A 23,921-nucleotide genomic window follows, 5' to 3' on the forward strand; every position below is an offset into this window, starting at 1 on the left:
TAATTCATTGTTTCTCTCGTCTTCCCTATTCTCACATATACTATGGTACCTACGGAACTCCTGACAATACTCTCTATCGGTCACAGGGACACAAGAAAGGACAGTAGTATCTACCCAAGCTCGAAGACTAGGAGGGACTTTGGTCAACATACTCAAAAGGACAGAGCGAGTCATAAACGCTATACCTACAGATGCAAAGTAAAAAATTATTACTAAAGGGGCACGGCCGCCATTACTATCCTCATCAAAGCATGCGCAAAATCTAAGGAAAACTGCCGCATAACATTCACTCCCAATTTAAAGGGGTAACGTTCAAAATTTCAAAAACACGTCGGGTGACCGATGTCAAAGCCAAAATGCTTGGGCCCGACCTCCCTAAAGTTCGGAGTCAAGTAGGGACACTGTTCATATCCTGGCCCAAAACATAAAGTCAAGCCCAATACGGATAAAAGGCCCAACCTTAGAAGGTGGTCTCTATCCCATACTCAACCTTTCCTATGAGGCCAAACACTGATAGAGGAGTCCAGCTCTACTTGCCCAAACAAGTAACTGCCTCTGGATATCCATCCGCTATATTTAGAAGGGAGATCCTAACAGACTTCCAAGATAAAGGGAACAGTTATCCATTAATAAAGATGGAACTATTCTAACAAAGGTGATTATTGACTCTACTGTAAATACACTGACACCTCTCAGGTATAACACACATTCTAATCTACTAAAAACTTTCCTAAAGCCCTTGCTAACTTAAGTATCGGAGTCTCTTATAAGTACCACAACCTACCTCCTCACGAGAAATTTGGACAGGCGGCACCTCGGCACCATCAAGTTATACGCTGCCACACAAAGGGATTTGGACTATACGTTCAGGCCTAAATCAACGTTTCAGATAACTCTCAGAACAGGTGGTATGTAAAAGAGTAATACGATGAAATATTTTTTATGATAAACTAATAAATTCTTCACGAAAAAAGTATGAATTAAGATTTTGAAAGATATTTGCGATAAAAATTTATTGGTCTGTGAGGAAAAAAATATCAAGTAAATACTTGAAAATTTGTAATATTCAATTTATAAATCTCTAAAAAATGATAACAGTGTATCGTATCATCCTTCTGTCATTTTTCCATCTTATTCCGTCAAAGAATACGTGTATTTCTTGTCATTCTTCCTAAATCTAACTTAGAAACACCTCCGGGCCGGGTAGTGTGTTTAGTTGATAGGTAATTGGTTAAAGAAGGAAATGACGGGTAAAGAAATTTATTCTTTTGTTTGGGTGTGTAAAAATAAGTGAAATGTTATATCAATATATAACTTATAGGTAGATGACTACATGAATAAGTATATTTAAAAAGATAGAAAGAAGTGTATTATAATATACCAGAGATTTATCTCTCTCTCTCTCTCTTTCTTTTAAATGAAGCTATTGATGTAACATTTTTGTCATAATAACAAATAACAAGATAACTAGAATACTTGCTCCTCGTTTTCAATAAACGTTAAGAATTCATAAGGGTTAATTTTACTCTGTTTCTCACTTCTAGACTTTATGTTTAACGTTTAACTCCTTAAACTTTAAAAATGTGTAAACTGATTCTTTTTGTATTTTTTCCATTAATTTTAAGAAAAAATAACACATATATATTCATCAAAGTTTATAAGTTTTAAAAAGTTTAAGAGCGAGGTCAATTTGTTTATTTTAACGAAAGTGCACCAGACTTGAATATAAATTTAATTAAATTATGTGCACCATTAGTGTAATTCAAACAATATTATTTAATTGAGTATTCTCACATTAGTTAAAAAAATTTTAATTTTTTGATTTACTGTGTGAATAATTGAATAATATATATATATATATAAAATAATAATAATTAAACTGTTAGTATTTATAATAAATTTTTTTTATATAATTTAGAATGAATATCAATCTCAATTTTTGACAATTTTTTTTTTGATAAATCACAAGCTTTCCAACAAATTTTTTTTGGTCTTTGATTTTTAATTCTGTAAAATTGGTCATTTTTTCTGTCAAATAATTTCTTTTTGAAGTTAACTTAGATTAACAAATTAAAAGCTACATGGCATATTAAATTGCTGATCTATCTATTAAATACCGACTTAGATTGACAGATTAATGACTCACTTAAGTCGATCTATGTTAATTTTATAAAAAAGAAACTTTTTTCTTTTAAAGGAGAAGAACATGATAAGCAGCTTGATTGTTGAACCCTAACATTGTCTACCCTTTCATATCATTTTCTCTTGTTGCTTATTGTTCTTTGCCAACAATTTGTCTTCTCTTAAAAAAATTCATCATACCAAGGTAGTTTCTTCATCTTTTATTCTTGTTGATTGATAGAAGTATAATATCTAGTAAGAGAAAAGAAAAAGAATAACACTTTGTAACTATTTTTTTTATACTAAAGAGAGGAAGAGGAGCTTGCAGAAGTTTTGGTAGGGGTGGCAGATTTAATCAGAATTAATCTATGCACCAACAATACCAAGTGTGTGAAAAATTTGGGCATTATGCATTTTCATGCTTTCATTGTTTTGACCGATCTTTTCAACCATAACCTATTTCTTTCCTACCCTCTCAAAATTAATCCTCTCTGCTAGCACCACCTCCTTTTTCTTTTTATAATCCAAGGGCATATGTAGCTACATCATCAACCATTTATAAAAACTCATGGTACCCAGACAAAGATGCCTCACATCACATTACACCTAATCAACATAATATTCTCAATGCATTTGAATTCACATGGCCTATCAGGTGCTTTTAGGTAATGGTTCAGGTACCTCAATTACAAAATAGGCTACAAATATCTTGTTTATTTGGACACTAACCAAAATTTATTTTCAGAGAACTAATTCATTTTCTTGATATTTGTGCTAATTTAATTAGTATACAAAAGTTTTCTCAACATAATGCATGTCATTTTGAGTTTCATGCTGATAAATATTTTGTAAAATCACAGAAAACTCACTAAATTCTTCTCAGAGGAGTACCTAAAAGTGGAGTCTATAATTTTTCTAGGGTTGCTGTGACATCCTCTTTTAATAATCACTCAAATTCTTTAGATAATACAACTGTAAATATTCCTGTTAGCAATTTTTGTTCTGTTTCTCATGATACTTCTTTAAATTCTTGTTCATAAATAAGTTTCAAGATAGATTTTGGTGACATAAACTAGTTAGTAAAGGCAATAGTAATGTACAACTATTTCACTATGGCATGGTAGACTAGGACACCTATCACTTCCAATTGTGTCAGCTGTGTGATGCATGTGCATCTTTGATAGTTTTTAGTTGTTATTTTCTTAAAATAAAAGTAGTGATTTAATACTTTTATAAGGAATTTTCATACTTTTAATCTATGTTCTTAGTATTTCTTTTTTTGGAATCAAAATAGAGATTTTTTTATTTTAAATAAGATTTTTTGATGCTTTGATCAATGCTCTCTGGAGTTGTTTTATGCTTAGATAAGTGCAGGAAATGAAACAGGAATAAAAAGAAGAAAAGAAAAAATTGTGGACACACTTTAAAATTTGAACACGCTTTGGAACCTTAGGCCATGCTTTTAAGAGCGTAGCCCATGATCTATGAAGCAAGTCAAAGGTATTGTCCAAAGTGGTATTGGCAACATAATACTTGCATACTTTCTGTAAATCCCGTTATATTAGTAAATAATTAGTCAATAAATTAGTTTTTAATAGAGAAAATTAGAAATAGAAATATTATATCAAAATAGGATAGAACTCATCGAAACGAAAATTTTGACACTAATTTCGAAGAAAATGGTCTAAGATTGGACCGAACGGGTTGAACCAGTTGAACCGACCTAAACCGAGCCTGTGGGCCCAATCGGCCCAGCATTTAAGAAGACCGAAACCTTCTCTTTTCTCTCATTCAGCATAAACAGAACTGAAGCCTTCCCGGGAAGGAAAGAAGAGAAACCCGATACCCTTACGGTAAATTTGGTTTGACGTAACTCCCCTGTCCGAGCTCTGATCGCCGCACCGTTTGTGGCCACGCATTCATCGCGTCGAACTCTATGTTTCTACTGGAAAAAATTTATAGGTAACTTGCTATTTCATCTCAGCCTATTCACCCCCAATTTTTGACAAATTTAGTAGAGATATTGAATTTCTTTGTTCTATGATGTTTTAGGATCCAATTAGCTTGAGAAAAACGTTCACTCTTGCTTATGTGAAGCTTGGGTAAGGTGAGGATATCATAATTCTATTTTAATTTTATTGAATTTGAACTTTGAGTATTAAATTGGGTATATATGTGTTATGAATGTGTATTAGGTTGTGAATAAATAATTGGAGCTTGAAATTGTGAATACCGGAACTTGGAGGAAGCGGTGTAGTTGAGGTTTTGGGGCTGTGTTTGATTTTAAATAAATTGCCTTGATCGTTACGTGGAAATCAGCCAAGGTATAGTTTAGGTTACTTGCATTTAATATATAAGTTTGGCTTGGTGCTGGTTGATTAATTGATGATTTGGAGAAGTATGGACTTGTGGTATTGATGATTGGGTTTTTGACGGTTTAGAATTTCACAAATGAAATCTCGTTGCAAGTATAGTTCCTAAACCAATCACTAATCCTTTCATACAAAAAGTTGTTTGTCACTAAAACAAACCCCTAAAATTTATAAACCGAAGTATTCAAACCTCGGGTCGTTCTCCCTAGGAATTGTAATGAAGTGTTTTGTTATCGGTTGTGAGTTATATTTGGGGTTTTGATATGAAGCATGAAAGATAAATGGTAAGAAAGTAAACTAATGGCTAAAAAGGTCTTGGCAAGGGTTGGTGGTCAAAGATTTCTATCCTAATCACTAACCACAATATGAGAATTGGCAAGGATTAATCTCATTAAATCATCCTCTAACTAGTAGTAAAGGAAAGTCAAATGAGCTATATCAATCCTAGTCCATAAGTCCTAACTCTCCACTAATTCAATTAGTGAGAACTAGAGTCAATGAATCCCAATCATCAATTACTTGGACATTAGTAACTCAAGAGTTCCTAAGTTACCTTTCCAAGCCAAGAACATAAAACTCTACTCTAAAATCCAACCACGCATTTCATCAAACACTTGGAAGGCATAAAAGGAAAGCATAGTAAAATTGCAAGAAAGGTAAATCTACACTATTCAACTTGCAAGAAATTAAACAACAACAAATCAAATGAACACAATTATTATGATTTACCTTGAATTGAATTGAAAGAGAAAGGAAGGAACAAAAGTAGATCTACAACAAAATGCAAGAACAACATAAAGGAAATTACAACAAAAGGATGGAAGAAGAATGAATGTAACAACAAGGAATTGAGAAGATAGAAGTAGAAGAAGATGAATTAAAATCTAGATCTAAGAACTAAACCTAATCCTAATTCTAGAGAGAAGTGAGAGCTTCTCTCTCTAGAAACTAACTCTCAAAACTAAACTAAACTAATTGGTAACTAACACATGTTTCCCCCTTCACTCCTTGGGTTAAATGGCATCAGAAATGAGTTGGATTGGGCCCACAAGGCTTTAGAATTCGTTGGCCACGTTTTGCTTTAAGTGAACTAGGTGGCAGCAACGGCGCGTGCGCGTACTTTGCACGTGCGCGCCACCATACGTGTAGCAACTATGGCAAATCTTATATCGTTTCGAAGCCCCGGATGTTAGCTTTCCAACCCAACTAGAACCGCATCATTTGGACCTCTGTAGCTCAAGTTATGATCGATTAAGTGCGAAGAGGTCGGCTTGACAGCTTTCCGATTCTTCCATTTCTTCATGAGTTCTCCAACTTTTCATGCTTTCTTTCTTCATTCCCTTGATCCAATCATTTGCCTCCTAAACCTTAAATCACTTAACAAACATATCAAGGCATCTAATAGAATCAAGGTGAATTAAATTTAGCTATTTTGAGTCCTAAAAAGCATGTTTTCACTCTTAAGCACAATTAAAGGAGAATATGTAAAACCATGCTAATTCATTGAATAAATGTGGGTAAAAGGTGATAAAATCCCCTAAATTCAATACAAGATAAACCCTACAAATGGGGTTTGTCAACCTCCCCACACTTAAACCAAGCATGTCCTCATGCTCAAACCAAGAATGATGTAAGGGTATGGCATTTATTCAATGGAAACTAACTAAATGCAATCTACCTATATGCAACTATCTAAATGAATGCAAGTGCTTGGTCAAAATAAATCAATTCCCAAGAAACATATATGCACAAGGGCTAAGGACTAGCAAGTCTAATCCACAATTGAATTGAGTTATTAAATATTTTTACAAACTTGCATGAAGAATGATGATCATAGGTGAAAACATGTAATTGAGCATTGAACCCTCACCGGATGTGTTTGCACTCTATTCGCTCAAGTGTTTAGGGTTGATTCACTCAATTCTCCTCTATTTCATGCTTTCCAAGATTTGTTTTTCTTCTAACAATCAACATTTATTTCATGCATGCATACAAGTATCATGAGGTCTTTTCATTGGTTGTAATGGGGCTAGGGTCAAGGTAGGATGCATATTTGGTCAAGTGAGCTTGAAATTTGAATCTTTGATAAGCTTAAACTTCCCACCTAACCTATGACATCCTATACAATTAAGTTCTAATCTAACTACCCATTTTTCACCTTTTCACATACTCATGCATTTTCTTTTCATTTCACAACTCATATGCATTGATCTTATTGAGCTTCACTTTGGGGCATTTTGTCCCCTTATTATTTCTTTCTTTTTCTTTTTCTTTCTTTTTCCATTTTTTCTATACTTTTCATATATTTTTTTTTTGCTTTTTCTCATTTTTTTTTCTTTCAAACTATATACAAGAGTACCAATGCATAAGGTCTATACATTTAATCAATACATGAGCATGTACCCAATTCCCAATATTTACAAAACTACCCTTTTATTCACCCAATGTCCCAAGGTTCCCACACTTGAATGATACTCACACACACTAGCCTAAGCTAATCAAAGATCCAAATAAGGACTTTTATTGTTTTCCGCTTTAAGGCTTGTAATGTGCTAAATTAAGAACAAAGTGGGTTAATCGTAGGCACAAATTTGGCTAACAAAGGATGATAAGAGGTAGGCTATTTGGGTAAGTGAGCTAAATGAAATGATGGCCTCAATCACATAAATGCGTGAATACACAAAATAATGGACATAAAGAATCAAAGAAATCAAAGATTACAATCATAGAAAGAGAATAATGCACACAAGAAGGAAAAATAAGTGGTTATAAGATGTAACCACACCGTTAGGCTCAAGTCTCACAAGCTTGTGTTCTTAGCTCATAAATCATGTTCCACAAAATATATAATTCAAGCAAGTTCTATGAAAAGTTTTCACTCAAATCAATTGGTGCCCTATAGATAGAAATCCTTGGAAAATTTTCATTATTTTGACTAAGCTTATTGTGTATATATATGCAAAAATAAGAAAATGCAAGTAAAAATCCTAAAATCCTAGAATGAAATGCAAAAGTATTGGAGTTAGAAATTTGTCACCCAAGATTGCCGATCGGTCGGACGACCTCCCCACACTTAAAAGTTTGCACCGTCCTCGGTGCACTCAAAGATGGGCAAGGGGGTACGGCGACTCTCCGGATTGCTATGTGTTCTTTCTTCCACTTCCATGGTTGCTTGTGGTGCATTCGTTATGAAAAACAAAAATATAACATCATAAGATGAGAAGATATAAAAGCAAGGAAGCATACATTGTTGGAATGAGGTAAATCACTAGAATGAGGTGAGTGAATTAGTGTGACATTAAGAAATATTAGGTGTGTGAATTCTAAATTGCGCGGTTTAGAATACACATTAGCATAAAAGCTATGTCACAAAAGAAGCATGCACTTCACTTATCCTAGTGTGCTTGAGATGCTTTAAGTGAACTTGTAAGGTAAGACAAGCATGAGAGAAGCATGAAAGCATTCAAGTCAAACATATGGATGGATATAATCATGAAATACAATGCATTAAGGTAAATGCTCAACATTATCCATCAAGAGATTGCCTAATCAAAGAATACGGTTCAAATAACATGGTGGCTAGCTACAACATGCAATTCAAAAGAGTTATAAGCTCGAAGACAATTCTCATCACTTGGTATTTTTCAAAAGGTAAGCATGAAGAACTCAAAACCAAGTAACAAAATATAACCTCAATCATAGAATCCAACAAAGATTATCTAAAGACATTCATGCTAAAATAGCATTTAGGCAATAAGGGCAGCAACGTATAATAAACAAAGTCAATACTCCAACACTTATAATGAAAAGAGAGAAAATAAAATGAAAACTAAACTAAAACTAGCTAATCAACTAACCAACTAACTAATTAACTAACTAAAATAAATGGTTATCCATGGTGTTTGGAAGTGTTGGATGAGGGGTAGGAGAAGGGAAGAAGAAAGGAGAAGGAAAGAATTGGAAAGAGGAGAAGAAAAGAAAAGTGGATGGGAGAAAGAAATCCGCGCGTACGCACGCATGGCGCGCGCGCGTCGTTGGCTTATTTCGAGAGTGGCGCGTACGCGTCATGTGCGCGTGTGCGCAAGTGGGGTTTGTGCCAGAGGCACAACGTTGGCGCGGCGCAGGCACAACTCTCTGGAAAATGTATGGAGGTTGGAACTTCTCAATCCACGCGTACGCACGCATGGCGCGCGCGCGTGGATGGTCGAAAATGCTGTAAGTGCACGTACGCGCCATGTACGCGTACGCGTGGATGGTGCTCTGTTTTTGAAATTTTTTTTTCTATGTTTTTGCACCAATCCAAGCATTCCAAACCTCCAAACAGCTACCAAAACACCATAAAACCTTATTTAACATACTTAAACTACCAAACATACTCAACTAACTAAACAAAACATGAAATTAAACTAATTCTACCAATATATACAAAAGAGAAAATGAAAGGATTTTACCATGGTGGGTTGTCTCCCACCTAGCACTTTTGTTTATTGTCCTTAAGTTGGACTTATGGGGAGCTCCTCTCAAGGTGGCTTGTGCTTGAAGCTATCCTTGAACATCCACCAATGCTTGAATCTCCAATAAGCTCCATTCTTCAATTTTAATATCTTCAAGCCTTGATGGAGTTCTTCACAAACCATGGGCTCCCAAAATTGATCCTCATATATTCCCGGATCCCATATCTTATTTCCACACCCATCTTCAAGTTGATTATCATTATTCCATTTGGGTGGCATGACCTTAGAATTCTCAATAAAGTGACCAAACATTCTCCTAGACCCAAACAATCTAGCTCTATACCAAACCGTGCAATTAAGCTTTGAACATGCAACCATAATGAGCCTAGAATAATGTTTCCAACCACTAGCCATTTCCTTTTTGCTTTTAAAGCCACAAATATGTCTAAGTTGACCATCCGTCTCAAGCAAACCATATTCAAGGGGAATAACAAAGCTTAAATATAAGGAATTTACCCACTTGAATGAGAGAATGGATGGTGGTGGCTTGGGGAGAGGTATCTCCAATGTGCTTGCAAGCTCTACTCCCTTGTTTGCTTCCTTGTCAATCTCCACCTCTTCATAAACTTCTTCATTTTCAATCCTTTGTTCATCAACTTCCTCTAACTCTTCAACATCACTCAAGTCATAAATGGGAGGTTGAGAGAAATCTACCTCCACATCACTTTTAAATTCATTGGGAGAAGGTTCTTCAAATTCAAAGGATTCTTCACCAAGAAGATTGGGTGCATGATCTTCATCACCAAGGGAACTCAATTCTTGCTTCATTCTCTCCAAGTCTTCATATAGAATATGCCTCGGAGGTTGTGCACATTCCTCCTCAACATCAAATTTACTCTTCTTGGCGGGATTTTCTTTGATTTTAGCTTCCCATGGAGGTTCCGTATCTCCTAAGTCTTCAACCACTTCTTCCTTTTCTTTAATAATCATAGGCTCCTCCAATTGTTCTAACACAAAGTAGCATTCCTCCTTTTCCACCGGAGTTTCCAATCTTTCCTTCATGCTATGCTCTTTAATTGGTTCTCCACATGTGACCATGGGAGTGCTTTGAGTGCTCAAGCATTGGGAGGCTAAAATGCTTACTACCTTGGTCAAGGTAGCCATAAATTCTAGTGTCTCCCTTTGCATTTCTCCTTGCCCTTGAAGTATAAGGCTAAGGGTTATATCCATTGAGAATTGGGGTGGATAAGAGGGTTCATTGTCTTGGAGAAAGAGTTCATTATAGGAAGGTGGTTCTTCTTGGTAAGGTGGTGGTGTGTATTGAGGTGGTTCTTGGGAGTAGTAATCTTGGAGTTGTGGTTCCATGTATGGCTCATATGGTTCAAAAGGAGGTTGGTATGGTAGGTAAGGATCATGGTCATATGGAGGTGTTTGTTGAAAATAGGCTTGTGAGTGTGGTTGAGGTTCATGTTGAGGATATGACTCATAGGCACATGGTGGTGGTTCTTGAAAGTCACAAGGAGATTCACCATAGCCATTTGATTGATATGCATCAAAGATTGGCTCTTCCTCATAGTGCATTGGTGGGGGTTGTTGCCATGATGATTGATCATAAGCATATGGCTCTTTCCACCTTTGATTGTCCCATCCTTGATACACATCTCCATTATAGTCCTCATCACCTACAACATAGTTGTAATCACACTCATAGCCAAAATGAGAATTCATAATGGAAAGAGAAAACAAAAATCAAAAGATAATGGAAAATAAGAGAAATAAAATTCTACAACTAGCAAATAAAGCAAAAAGCAAGATATTCACACTATTCACATATGTACAATAACCAATAACATAACACCATTGCAATTCCCCGGCAACGGCGCCATTTTGATGATTGGGTTTTTGACGGTTTAGAATTTCACAAATGAAATCTCGTTGCAAGTATAGTTCCTAAACCAATCACTAATCCTTTCATACAAAAAGTTGTTTGTCACTAAAATAAACCCCTAAAATTTATAAACCGAAGTATTCAAACCTCGGATCGTTCTTCCTAGGAATTGTAATGAAGTGTTTTGTTATCGGTTGTGAGTTATATTTGGGGTTTTGATATGAAGCATGAAAGATAAATGGTAAGAAAGTAAACTAATGGCTAAAAAGGTCTTGGCAAGGGTTGGTGGTCAAAGATTTCTATCCTAATCACTAACCACAATATGAGAATTGGCAAGGATTAATCTCATTAAATCATCCTCTAACTAGTAGTAAAGGAAAGTCAAATGAGCTATATCAATCCTAGTCCATAAGTCCTAACTCTCCACTAATTCAATTAGTGAGAACTAGAGTCAATGAATCCCAATCATCAATTACTTGGACATTAGTAACTCAAGAGTTCCTAAGTTACCTTTCCAAGCCAAGAACATAAAACTCTACTCTAAAATCCAACCACGCATTTCATCAAATACTTGGAAGGCATAAAAGGAAAGCATAGTAAAATTGCAAGAAAGGTAAATCTACACTACTCAACTTGCAAGGAATTAAACAACAACAAATCAAATGAACACAATTATTATGATTTACCTTGAATTGAATTGAAAGAGAAAGGAAGGAACAAAAGTAGATCTACAACAAAATGCAAGAACAACATAAAGGAAATTACAACAAAAGGATGGAAGAAGAATGAATGTAACAACAAGGAATTGAGAAGATAGAAGTAGAAGAAGATGAATTAAAATCTAGATCTAAGAACTAAACCTAATCCTAATTCTAGAGAGAAGTGAGAGCTTCTCTCTCTAGAAACTAACTCTCAAAACTAAACTAAACTAATTGGTAACTAACACATGTTTCCCCCTTCACTCCTTGGGTTAAATGGCATCAGAAATGAGTTGGATTGGGCCCACAAGGCTTTAGAATTCGTTGGCCACGTTTTGCTTTAAGTGAACTAGGTGGCAGCAACGGCGCGTGCGCGTACTTTGCACGTGCGCGCCACCATACGTGTAGCAACTATGGCAAATCTTATATCGTTTCGAAGCCCCGGATGTTAGCTTTCCAACCCAACTGGAACCGCATCATTTGGACCTCTGTAGCTCAAGTTATGATCGATTAAGTGCGAAGAGGTCGGCTTGACAGCTTTCCGGTTCTTCCATTTCTTCATGAGTTCTCCAACTTTTCATGCTTTCTTTCTTCATTCCCTTGATCCAATCATTTGCCTCCTAAACCTTAAATCACTTAACAAACATATCAAGGCATCTAATAGAATCAAGGTGAATTAAATTTAGCTATTTTGAGTCCTAAAAAGCATGTTTTCACTCTTAAGCACAATTAAAGGAGAATATGTAAAACCATGCTAATTCATTGAATAAATGTGGGTAAAAGGTGATAAAATCCCCTAAATTCAATACAAGATAAACCCTACAAATGGGGTTTGTCAGGTATGTTTATGATGGTAGATTGGTAAACTATGGAATGGTCTTGTGGTATGTTTATGATAGTAGATTGGTAAACTATGATTTTTGGTTGGTTTTGATTATTGGATTTGGATATTGAAAGTACATTATTGTTAATTTGAGATAGGTTTATTGTGCTGATTGTTTAAATGATGAGAAAGGGGGTATACTACATCGAAGAATGCAAGTTTGGTGGTAAAAGGAATGGAGTTTTTGATTGAAAATTGAGGTTTGGGTACTTTTGGAAAAGTTAGTTTTTGGCCAAACTTCGGCGAGGTATAACTTAGTTTCCGGACTCTCAATTTGCTTCCAACTTGTTTTAAAATAAAAATTGGGTTCGTGAAGTTTATGCCATTTGAACAACGGATGAAAAATATTTTAAATCGAAGAAGTTATGGGTGTTGGAAAATTATACCTCAAAACTGGTTTTTTCTAAAATTCTGTAGCTCTGCTATTGAATCTGATTTTTTTCAAAGAACGTACGTCCACGCGTACGCATAAGGGGCTAGCAAGCATGTCCACGCGTACGCGTGACCCACGTGCACACCTGACATGAAGTTTTCACCCACGTGTATGCATGACAAAGGGACGCCCGCGTGAGCTACACTTTCACACTTCCACGCGCACGTGTGGCCCCTGTTCCAGCAAACATGAATTTTGAGTTTTAAAGCCTTATTTCAAACCTCTAAACCTCCATTTTCATTCCTTTAGTCATAAATAATAGTGTTAAACCTGATAATTAGATGAAGTTCGGAAATGAGGATTACTTGGAGATGAAGTAAAGCTGAAAAGTGATAAATTGGCTATGAAATGTTACGGATGATCATGTATGATACTTGTCTTGAAAATCAAATGAATGATAATGTATGATACTTGGCTTGAATGATCAAATGATCTGAGATACGAGATTTCCTGGGTAAAGTACCGTGGCTTGCCACCACGTGTACCAGGTTGAAGACTCGATACTCTGTTGACCCTACGACGTAAGGGTGACCGAGAACTTATAAATTCCCGGGAATGTTAACCCCTATTAAGAAATATTGGTTATTTGAGAAAATGCTATGCATAGACTCTTGGGGATGCACGTCGAGGGATAGTCTAAGGTTTTTGGACTTGTCGGGATGGCTAGATAACTGACAGATGAGCCTCATCAGCCATAGGACAAGCATGCATCATATGCATTCTACTTGAATTACTTGTATGTGCATTAACTGGGTGTGCCTAAGTGTACTTGCCATGCTAAATGTATATTTGTTACCTGCAGTACTTATAACCTTCTTGTGCTTGCCTTTATCTGTTTATTTGTCTGTGAAATGCTAACGAAGATGAAAGTATGAAGGAATGGTAGTATGGAACTTGGATTTAAGGTAAAGTTAAGTTAGGTTTAGATACTCTTAGAAAACCACTTTTTATGGCTTTTGTTTAATACTTTAAGCTCTATAATCTGAGTGTCGGTGTTCTAGGATTGCCTCTGGCATTCCTAGGACCTTATATAATATGTGTGTGGGACCTTTACCATACTGAGAACCTCCGGTTCTCATTCCATACTATGTTGTTGTTTTTCAGATGCAGGTCGAGAGGCATCTCGTTAGGCGTCTGGACACATGAAGCGAAGTGGTTACTGGGTTATTTTGTTGTACAGTGATGTATATATATACTTAGCTTCCTTTCCGCATAACTTATTCTTTTGATCTTCTTAGAGGTTTATGGAGAGCAGGATTTTGTTTATGTATATATGTGTAAATATTCTCCGGCCAGACTTGGCTTCGCGGGCTGAGTTAGGAGCTTGTTATTTTGTATCTTTGGTGCTCTACTCCTACTTTTGTTATCTTATGTTCGATAGTTATGGTTTTCCTAATGTGCAGGTTAACTCGTTTCTTGAGCATTGCGCTTTTATTTCGCAAATTTTTATTTCCTTTATCCTTCAAGGCTCCTAGAATATTATAATTCTTCTGCTATTATATGTACACATTTTATTTTAGAGGTCGTAATACCACTCCACCTCTGTTTTACGACTTAAGCATAAAGCTCAGTGTGGTAGGGTGTTTGATGAATCCATATTTGATGATATATTTTGGCTATAATTGGATGGATTTCATCACATAAACTCACACTTATTCACCAAAATAGCATACTTTTGTGTTTGATCCCTAAATTGAACCTAAATGTGAAAACATGCGTTTTTGTGCTTAAATTGAGCAATTTAATCCCACTTTTATTCCATTCGATGCCATGATATATTTGTTGAGTGATTTCAGGTCCTAGAGGCAAGAATGGCTTGGTAGAAGTGGAAGAAAGCATGCAAAAAGGGAGAAAACATGCAAAAAACAAAGGAGAAAAGTATTTCAGCCTGTGCCCACGCACAGGTCTGTGCCCACTGGTGCACGAAATTGTGATTCACACTTTTCACAACTCCACACAACTAACCAGCAAGTGCACTGGGTCATCCAAGTAATACCTTACGTGAGTAAGGGTCGATCCCACGGAGATTGTCGGCTTGAAGCAAGCTATGGTTATCTTGTAAATCTCAGTCAGGCGGATTCAAATGGTTATGAGGTTTTGATAATTAAAAGATAAATAAAACATAAAATAAAATAAGATACTTATGTAATTCATTGGTGGGAATTTCAGATAAGCATTTGGAGATGCTTTGTTGCTTATGAACCTCTTCTTTCCTATTGTCTTCTTCCAATCATGCGTGCTCCCTTCCATGGCAAGCTGTATGATCCTCTCGGATGAAAAATACTAGGTACGATCTCTACACGGCTAATCAACTGTCGGATTTCTCGTCTCGGATGAAAAATACCAGGTACAGCTATCGCACGGCTAATCATCTGTCGGTTCTCACTAGCGTCGGAATAGGATCTCTCTATCCTTTTGCACACTGTCACTGCGCCCAACATTCGCAAGTTTGAAGCTCTTCATAGTCATCCCTTCCCAGATCCTACTCGGAATATCACAGACAAGGTTTAGACTTTTCGGATCTCAGGAATGCTGTCAATGGTTCTAGCCTATACCACGAATGTTCTAATCTCCCGGACTTGGTCCGTAGATTAGAGACCCAAGAGAATATACTTCGGCTGTCGTCCAATGACTACGTTGAACATCATGTAGACCGCTTGTGGTTGTCAGGCACGCGGATCTTGGCTAAGCGAGTAATGAAGATAGTGGGTGATTGTCACGAGTCACCCCTTCATTCTGATTTAACTGAATTAAGTACAAGAGTGTATCTTAGAGAAGAAGTAGGAGTGAATTGAAAGAAAAACAATAGTACTTGCATTAATTCATGAAAAACAGCAGAGCTCCACACCTTAATCTATGAGGTGTAGAAACTCCACCATAGAAAATACATAAGAGTGAAAGGTCTAGGCATGGCCGTGTGGCCAGCTGGTATGCGAAATTGCGATCATCAACAATGGCTCCAAAGACTTGGTGCTCTGAAACGTGAATCACACTTTGTCACAACTTCACACAACTAACCAGCAAGTGCACTGGGTCGTCCAAGTAATAAACCTTACGTGAGTAAGGGTCGATCCCACGGAGATTGTCGGCCTGAAGCAAGCTATGGTCACCTTGTAAATCTCAGTCAGGCGGATTCAAATGGTTATGGTGAATTGATAATGAAAACATAATTAAAATATAAACTAGGATAGAGGTACTTATGTAATTCATTGGTGAGAATTTCAGATAAGCGTATAGAGATGCTTTTGTTCCTCCTGAACCTCTGCTTTCCTGCTGTCTTCATCCAATCATTCCTACTCCCTTCGATGGCAAGCTGTATGTAGGGCATCACCGTTGTCAATGGCTACATCCCATCCTCTCTGTGAAAATAGTCCAATGCGCTGTCACTGCATGGCTAATCATCTGTCGGTTCTCGATCATACTGGAATAGGATTTACTATCCTTTTGCGTCTGTCACTACGTCCAGCACTCGCGAGTTTGAAGCTCGTCACAGCCATCCCTTCCTAGATCCTACTCGGAATACCATATACAAGGTTTAGACTTTCCGGATCTCAGGAATGGCCATCCATGGATTCTAACTTATACCACGAAGACTCTAATATCTCGGACTCGGTCCTTTGTATTAGATATCTAAGAGATACTCATTCTATCTCTTCTTCATGTAGAACGGAAGTGGTTGTCAAGCACGTGTTCATAGGTTAGAATGGTGATGAGCGTCACATAATCATCACATTCATCATGTTCTTGGGTGCGAATGAATATCTTAGAATAGGAATAAGCTTGAATTGAATAGAAAAAAATAATAGTACTTTGCATTAATTCATGAGGAACAGCAGAGCTCCACACCTTAATCTATGGTGTGTAGAAACTCTACCATTGAAAATACATAAGTGATAATGGAGTTCATTGGTCTCGGCCCCAGAGGGGAACCGGAGTAACCAAGACTTCTAATACAATAATAAAAAATCATATTTATACTAAACTAGTTACTAGGGTTTACAGAAATGAGTAAATGATGTAGAAATACACTTCTGGGGCCCACTTGGTGTGTGCTTGGGCTGAGCATTGAGCTTTACACGTGTAGAGGCTTCTCTTGGAGTTGAACGCCAGTTTGTAACCTGTTTCTGGCGTTTAACTCCAGAATGTAACATGGAACTGACGTTGAACGCCAGTTTGCGTCGTCTAAACTCGAGCAAAGTATGGACTATTATATATTGCTGGAAAGCCCTGGATGTCTACTTTCCAACGGAATTAAGAGCGCGCCATTTGGAGTTCTGTAGCTCTAGAAAATCTACTTTGAGTGCAGGGAGGTCAGAATCCAACAGCATCTGCAGTCCTTCTTCAACCTCTGAATTTGATTTTTGCTCAAGTCCCTCAATTTCAGCCAAAAAAATTTGAAATCACAGAAAAATAGACAAACTCATAGTAAAGTCCAGAAATGTGATTTTTATTTAAAAACCAATAAAATTATACTAAAAACTAACTAAATCGTACTAAAAACTATGTAAAAACAATGCCAAAAAGCGTATAAATTATCCACTCATCACAACACCAAACCTAAATTGTTGCTTGTCCCCAAGCAACTGAAAATCAAATAGGATAAAAAGAAGAGAATATACTATAAATTCCAAACATCAATGAAACTTAGCTCCAATCAGATGAGCGAGACTTGTAGCTTTTTGCCTCTTGAATAGTTTTGGCATCTCACTTTATCCTTTGAAGTTCAGAATGATTGGCATCTATAGGAACTTAGAATTCAGATAGTGTTATTGATTCTCCTAGTTCAGTATGTTAATTCTTGAACACAGCTACTTTATGAGTCTTGGCTGTGGCCCTAAGCACTTTGTTTTTCATTATTACCACCGGATACATAAATGCCACAGACACATAACTGGGTGAACCTTTTCAGATTGTGACTCAGCTTTGCTAAAGTCCCCAATTAGAGGTGTCCAGGGTTCTTAAGCACACTCTTTTTTTTTTGCTTTGGACCTTGACTTTAACCGCTCAGTCTCAAGTTTTCACTTGACAACTTCACGCCACAAGCACATGGTTAGGGACAGCTTGGTTTAGCCGCTTAGGCCAGGATTTTATTCCTTTAGGCCTTCCTATCCACTGATGCTCAAAGCCTTGGATCCTTTTTATTTACCTTTGCCTTTTGATTTTAAGGGCTATTGGCTTTTTGCTCTTGCCTTTTGGTTTAAAGAGCTTTTGGCTTTTTCTGCTTGCTTTTTCTTTTTCTTTTTTTTTCGCTATTTTTTTCTTTTTTTTCCGCAAGCTTTTGTATTCACTGCTTTTTCTTGCTTCAAGAATCATTTTTATGATTTTTCAGATCTTCAAATAACATTTCTTCTTTTTCCTTATTCTTCAAGAGCCAACTATTTAACATTCATAAACCACAATATCAAAAGACATATGCACTGTTTAAGCATTCATTCAGAAAACAAAAAGTATTGTCACCACATCAAAATAATTAAACTAGTTTCAAGGATGAATTCGAAACCATGTACTTCTTGTTCTTTTGTTTTTAGAACATTTTTTTTATTTAAGAGAGGTGATGGATTCATAGGACATTCATAACTTTAAGGCATAGACACTTAGACACTAGTGATCATATAGTGAAGACACAAACATAAATAAAACATAAAGCTCAAAAATCGAAAAATTGGAAAATAAGAACAAGGAGATTAAGGAATGAGTCCACCTTAATGAGGGTGGCATCTTCCTCTTCTTGAAGAACCAATGGTGCTCTTGAGCTCCTCTATGTCTCTTTCTTGTCTTTGTTGCTCCTTCCTCATAGCTCTTTGATCTTCTCTAATTTCATGGAGGATGATGGAGTGCTCTTGGTGCTCCATCCTTAGTTTTCCCATGTTGGAGCTTAATTCTCCTAGGGAGGTGTTGATTTGCTCCCAATAATTCTGTGGAGGAAAGTGCATCCCCTGAGGTATCTCAGGGATTTCGTAGTGGGAAATTTCCTCATGCTCTTGCTGAGGTCCATGATCTCTTGTTTGCTCCATCCTTTTCTTAGTGATGGGATTATCCTCTTCAATGAGGATGTCCCTCTCTATGTCAATTCCAGCCAAATTGCAGAGGTGGCATATGAGGTGAGGAAAGGCTAACCTTGGCAAAATAGAGGACTTGTCAGCCACCTTGTAGAGTTCTTGAGGTATAATCTCATGAACTTCCACCTCCTCTCCAATCATGATACTATGGATCATGATGGCCCGGTCTATAGTAACTTCAGACCGGTTGCTAGTAGGAATGATTGAGCGTTGAATGAACTCTAACCATCCCCTAGCCACTGGTTTGAGGTCATGCCTTCTTAATTGAACCGGCTTGCCTCTTGAGTCAATTTTCCATTGAGCTCCTTCCTCACATATGTCTATGAGGACTTGGTCCAACCTTTGATCAAAGTTGACCTTTCTAGTGTAGGGGCGTGCATTCTCTTCCATCATTGGCAAGTTGAACGCCAGCCTTACATTTTCCGGACTAAAATCTATGTATTTCCCCCGAACCATGGTAAGCCAATGCTTTGGATTCGGGTTCACACTTTGATCATGGTTCCTAGTGATCCATGCGTTTGCATAGAACTCTTGAACCATTAAGATCCCGACTTATTGAATGGGGTTGGTGAGAACTTTCCAACCTCTTCTTTGGATCTCAAGTCGAATCTCTAGATACTCATTCTTTTTGAGCTTGAAAGGAACCTCAGGGATCACTTTCTTCTTGGCCACAACTTCATAGAAGTGTTCTTGCTGGACTTTTGAGATGAATCTCTCCATCTCCCATGACTCAAAGGTGGAAGCAATTGCCTTCCCTTTCCTCTTTCTTGAGGATTCTCTGGTCTTAGGTGCTATTGATAGTTACGGAAAAACAAAAAACAATGCTTTTTACCACACCAAACTTAAAATGTTTGCTCGTCCCCGAGCAAAAGAAAAAAGAAAGAAGGAGAAGAAGAAGAGAAATGAAGGAGAGGGAGAGAGGGGTGTATTCGGCCAAAGGGAAGAAGAGAGGGTTGTGTTGTGTGAAAATGAAGAAGGAATGAGGGGTTTATATAGGAGTGTGGGGAGGGTTAGGGTTCATCCATTAGGGTTGGGTTTGGGAGGGAAAAGAGTTTAAATTTTGAAGGTAGGTGGGGTTTATGGGGAAGGGAAGATGGATATGAGTGGTGAGGGGGTGATGGGAAAGAGTGATTGAAGTGATTGGTGAAGGGTATTTGGGGAAGAGAGTTATGAAAAGGTGTGAAGAGGAGAGAAGAAAAGGTAGGGATCCTATGGGGTCCACAGATCCTGAGGGGTCAAGGACTTAACATCTCTGCTCCAATTAGGCGTGTAAAATGCCCTTGCTGTGCAATCCTGGCGTTTAACGCCAGACTGCTGCTTGTTTCTGGCATTAAACGCCCAAATGTAGCCTGTTTCTGGCGTTTAACGCCAGGTAGATGCTTGTTTCTGGCGTTAAACGCCAGCTTGGTGCTTGTTTCTGGCATTAAACGCCAGACAGATGCTTGTTTCTGGCGTTTAAATGCCAGAATGCTCCTCCTCCAGGGTGTGATGTTTTTAATGTTGTTTTTCATTATGTTTTTGATTTTTCAGTAGTTTTTGTGACTCCACTTGATCATCAACCTAATAAAACACAAAATAACAAAAAGAAAATAAAATATATATGATTAAATAACATTGGGTTGCCTCCCAACAAGCGCTTCTTTAATGTCAATAGCCTGACATTGAGCTCTCATGGAGCCTCACAGATAATCAGAGCAAGGTTGGAACCTTCCAACACCAAACTTAGAGTTTGAATATAGGGGTTCAACACCAAACTTAGAGTTTGGTTGTGGCCTCCCAACACCAAACTTAGAGTTTGACTGTGGGGGCTTTGGTTGACTCTGCAGTGAGAGAAGCTTTTCATGCTTCCTCTCCATGGTTACAGAAGGAGATCCTTGAGTTTTAAACACAAGGTTGTCCTCATTCAGTTGGAGGACCAACTCTCCTCTGTCCATATCAATCACAGCTCTTGCTGTGGCTAGGAAGGGTCTTCCAAGGATGATAGATTCATCCTCTTCCTTCCCAGTGTCAAGGATTATGAAATTAACAGGGATGTAAAGGCCTTCAACCTTTACTAACACGTCCTCTACTAGTCCATAAGCCTATTTTCTTGAGTTGTCTGCCATCTCTAATGAGATTCTAGCAGCTTGCACCTCAAGGATCCCAAGTTTCTCCATTACAGAGAGTGGCATTAAGTTTATTCCTGACCCTAGGTCACACAGAGCCTTCTCAAAAGTCATGGTGCCTATGTTACAGGGAATTAGGAATTTACCAGGATCCTGTTTCTTTTGAGGTAATTTCTGCCTATCCAATGCATTCAGTTCATTGGTGAGCAAGGGAGGTTCATCTTCCCAAGTCTCATTACCAAATATTTTGGCATTCAGCTTCATGATTGCACCAAGGTACTTAGCAACTTGCTCTTCAGTAATGTCTTCATCCTCTTCAGAAGAAGAATACTCATCAGAGCTCATAAAGGGCAGAAGGAGGTTCAATGAAATCTCTATGGTCTCTAGATGAGCCTCAGATTCCTTTGGTTCCTCAAAGGGGAACTCTTTATTGTTCACTGAGCGTCCCAGGAGGTCTTCCTCACTAGGAATCACGTTCTCCCCCTACCTTATAGGTTCGGCCATGATGGTCAAATCAATGGCCTTGCACTCTCTCTTAGGATTTTCTTCTGTATTGCTTGGGAGAGTACTAGGAGGAGTTTCAGTGACTCTTTTACTCAGCTGGCCCACTTGTGCCTCCAAATTTCTAATGGAGGATCTTGTTTCATTCATGAAACTTAAAGTGGACTTAGATAGATCAGAGACTATATTTGCTAAGCTAGATGGATTCTGCTCAGAATTCTCTGTCTGTTACTGAGTGGATGATGGAAAAGGCTTGCTATTGCTAAACCTGTTTCTTTCACCATTATTAAAGCCTTGTTGAGGCTTTTGTTGATCCTTCCATGAGAAATTTGGATGATTTCTCCATGAGGGATTATATGTGTTTTCATAGGGTTCACCCATGTAATTCACCTCTGTTATTGCAGGGTTCTTAGGATCATAAGCTTCTTCTTCAGAAGATGCCTCTTTAGTACTGTTGGATGATTCCTTCAATCCATTCAGACTCTGAGAGATCATATTGACTTGCTGAGTCAATATTTTATTCTGAGCCAATATGGCATTCAGAGTATCAATTTCAAGAACTCCCTTCCTCATAGGCGTCCCATTACTCACAGGATTCCTTTCAGAAGTGTACATGAACTGGTTATTTGCAACCATGTCAATGAGTTCTTGAGCTTCTGCAGGCCTTTTCTTTAGGTGAATGGATCCACCTGCAGAATGGTCTAATGACATTTTAGATAATTCAGATAGACCATCATAGAATATATCCAGGATGGTCCATTCTGAAAGCATGTCAGAAGGACACTTTTTGGTCAGTTCCTTGTATCTCTCCCAAGCTTCATAGAGGAATTCACCTTCTTTCTGTCTGAAGGTTTGAACATCCACGCTAAGCTTACTAAGCTTTTGAAGAGGAAAGAACTTGGCTAAGAAAGCCGTGACAAGCTTATCCCAAGAGTTCAGGCTGTCTTTAGGTTGAGAGTCCAACCATATTCTAGCTCTGTCTCTTACAGCAAACAGGAAAAGCATAAGCCTGTAGACCTCGGGATTAACCCCATTGGTCTTAACAGTATCACAGATTTGCAAGAATTCAGTTAAGAACTGAAAAAGGATCTTCTGATGGAAGCCCATAAAACTTGCAGTTCTGTTGCATCAGAGAAACTAATTGAGGTTTCAGCTCAAAATTGTTTGCTCCAATGGCAGGGATTGAGATGCTTCTTCCATGTAAATTGGAATTTGGTGCAGTAAAGTCACCAAGCATCTTCCTTGCATTGTTATTATTTTCGGCCATGTCTCCTTCTTTTTCAAAAATTTCTGTCAGATTTTCTCCAGAGAGTTGTACTTTAGCTTCCCTTAGCTTCCTCTTCAGAGTCCTTTCAGGTTCAGGATCAGCTTCAACAAAAATGTTCTTATCCTTGTTCCTGCTCATATGAAAAAGAAGAAAACAGAAAATAATAAGGATCCTCTTTGCCACAGTATAGAGATTCCTTTATGTGAGTAGAAGAAGAAAAGAAATTCGAACACAGAAAAAGGGAGTGGGTTTGAATTTTTAAGAAAGAGAAGTGTTAGTAAATAAATAAAATAATTAGAAAGAGATGAGGGGGAGAGAATTTCGAAAATTAAATAAATTAAAATAAAATTATTTTTGTTTTTAATTTAAAATTAAAGTTATAATTCAAAAATTAAAAAGGAAAATGAAATTGCATTAAATTAAAGTTTAAAACAATTAATTAATTAAAGGGAATTTTGAAAAAGAGGGAAGGGATTTTCGAAAATTAGAAAGAGAGAGTTAGTTAGGTAGTTTTGAAAAAGATAAGAATCAAACAAAAAGATAGGATTAATTTGAAAAAGATTTGAAAATCAATTTGAAAAGATAAGAGGTTAGAAAAGATTTTGAAATTGATTTTGAAAAAGATGTGATTGAAACTTATTTTGAAAAAGATTTGAAAAGGAAATTAAAAAGATTTGATTTTTTTGAAATCAAAGTTGATTACTTGGCTAACAAGAAACTTGAAGATATGATTTAGAAATTTAAAGATTGAACCTTTCTTACTAGGCAAGTAACAAACTTAAAAATTTTTGAATCAATCACATTAATTGTTAGTAGAGATTTTGAAATTATGAAACAAAATAAGAAAAAGATTTTGAAAATCAAAGTTTAAAATTTTCGAAAATATGAAGGAAAAAATGAAAAAGATTTGATTTTTGAAAAAGATTTGAAAAAGATAGAATTTTTAAATTGAAAATTTGAGTTGACTCATAAGAAACAACTAGATTTTAAAAATTTTTGAAAAAGTCAAGTCAAATATTCGAATTTTATGAGAAGAAAAGGGAAAGATATTTTTTTGATTTTTGAATTTTTAATGATGGAAGAGAAAAACATAAAAAAGACTCAATGCATGAAAGTTTTGGATCAAAACAAATGATGCAT

At 36.9% G+C, this 23,921-nt stretch overlaps 1 non-coding gene across 1 annotated transcript; it reads left to right on the plus strand.

The window, feature by feature from the left end:
- The first annotated feature begins 22,279 nt into the window (after positions 1–22,279).
- LOC148545553 (small nucleolar RNA R71) lies at positions 22,280–22,387 on the plus strand. Its single transcript, XR_015900303.1, has one exon. It is a non-coding gene; the product is annotated as a small nucleolar RNA R71 (small nucleolar RNA).
- Positions 22,388–23,921: the final 1,534 nt, after the last annotated feature.

This window comes from Arachis ipaensis, chromosome B9, assembly GCF_059453495.1.
Source record: "Arachis ipaensis isolate K30076 ecotype BB chromosome B9, ASM5945349v1, whole genome shotgun sequence".
NCBI lineage: Eukaryota > Viridiplantae > Streptophyta > Magnoliopsida > Fabales > Fabaceae > Arachis > Arachis ipaensis.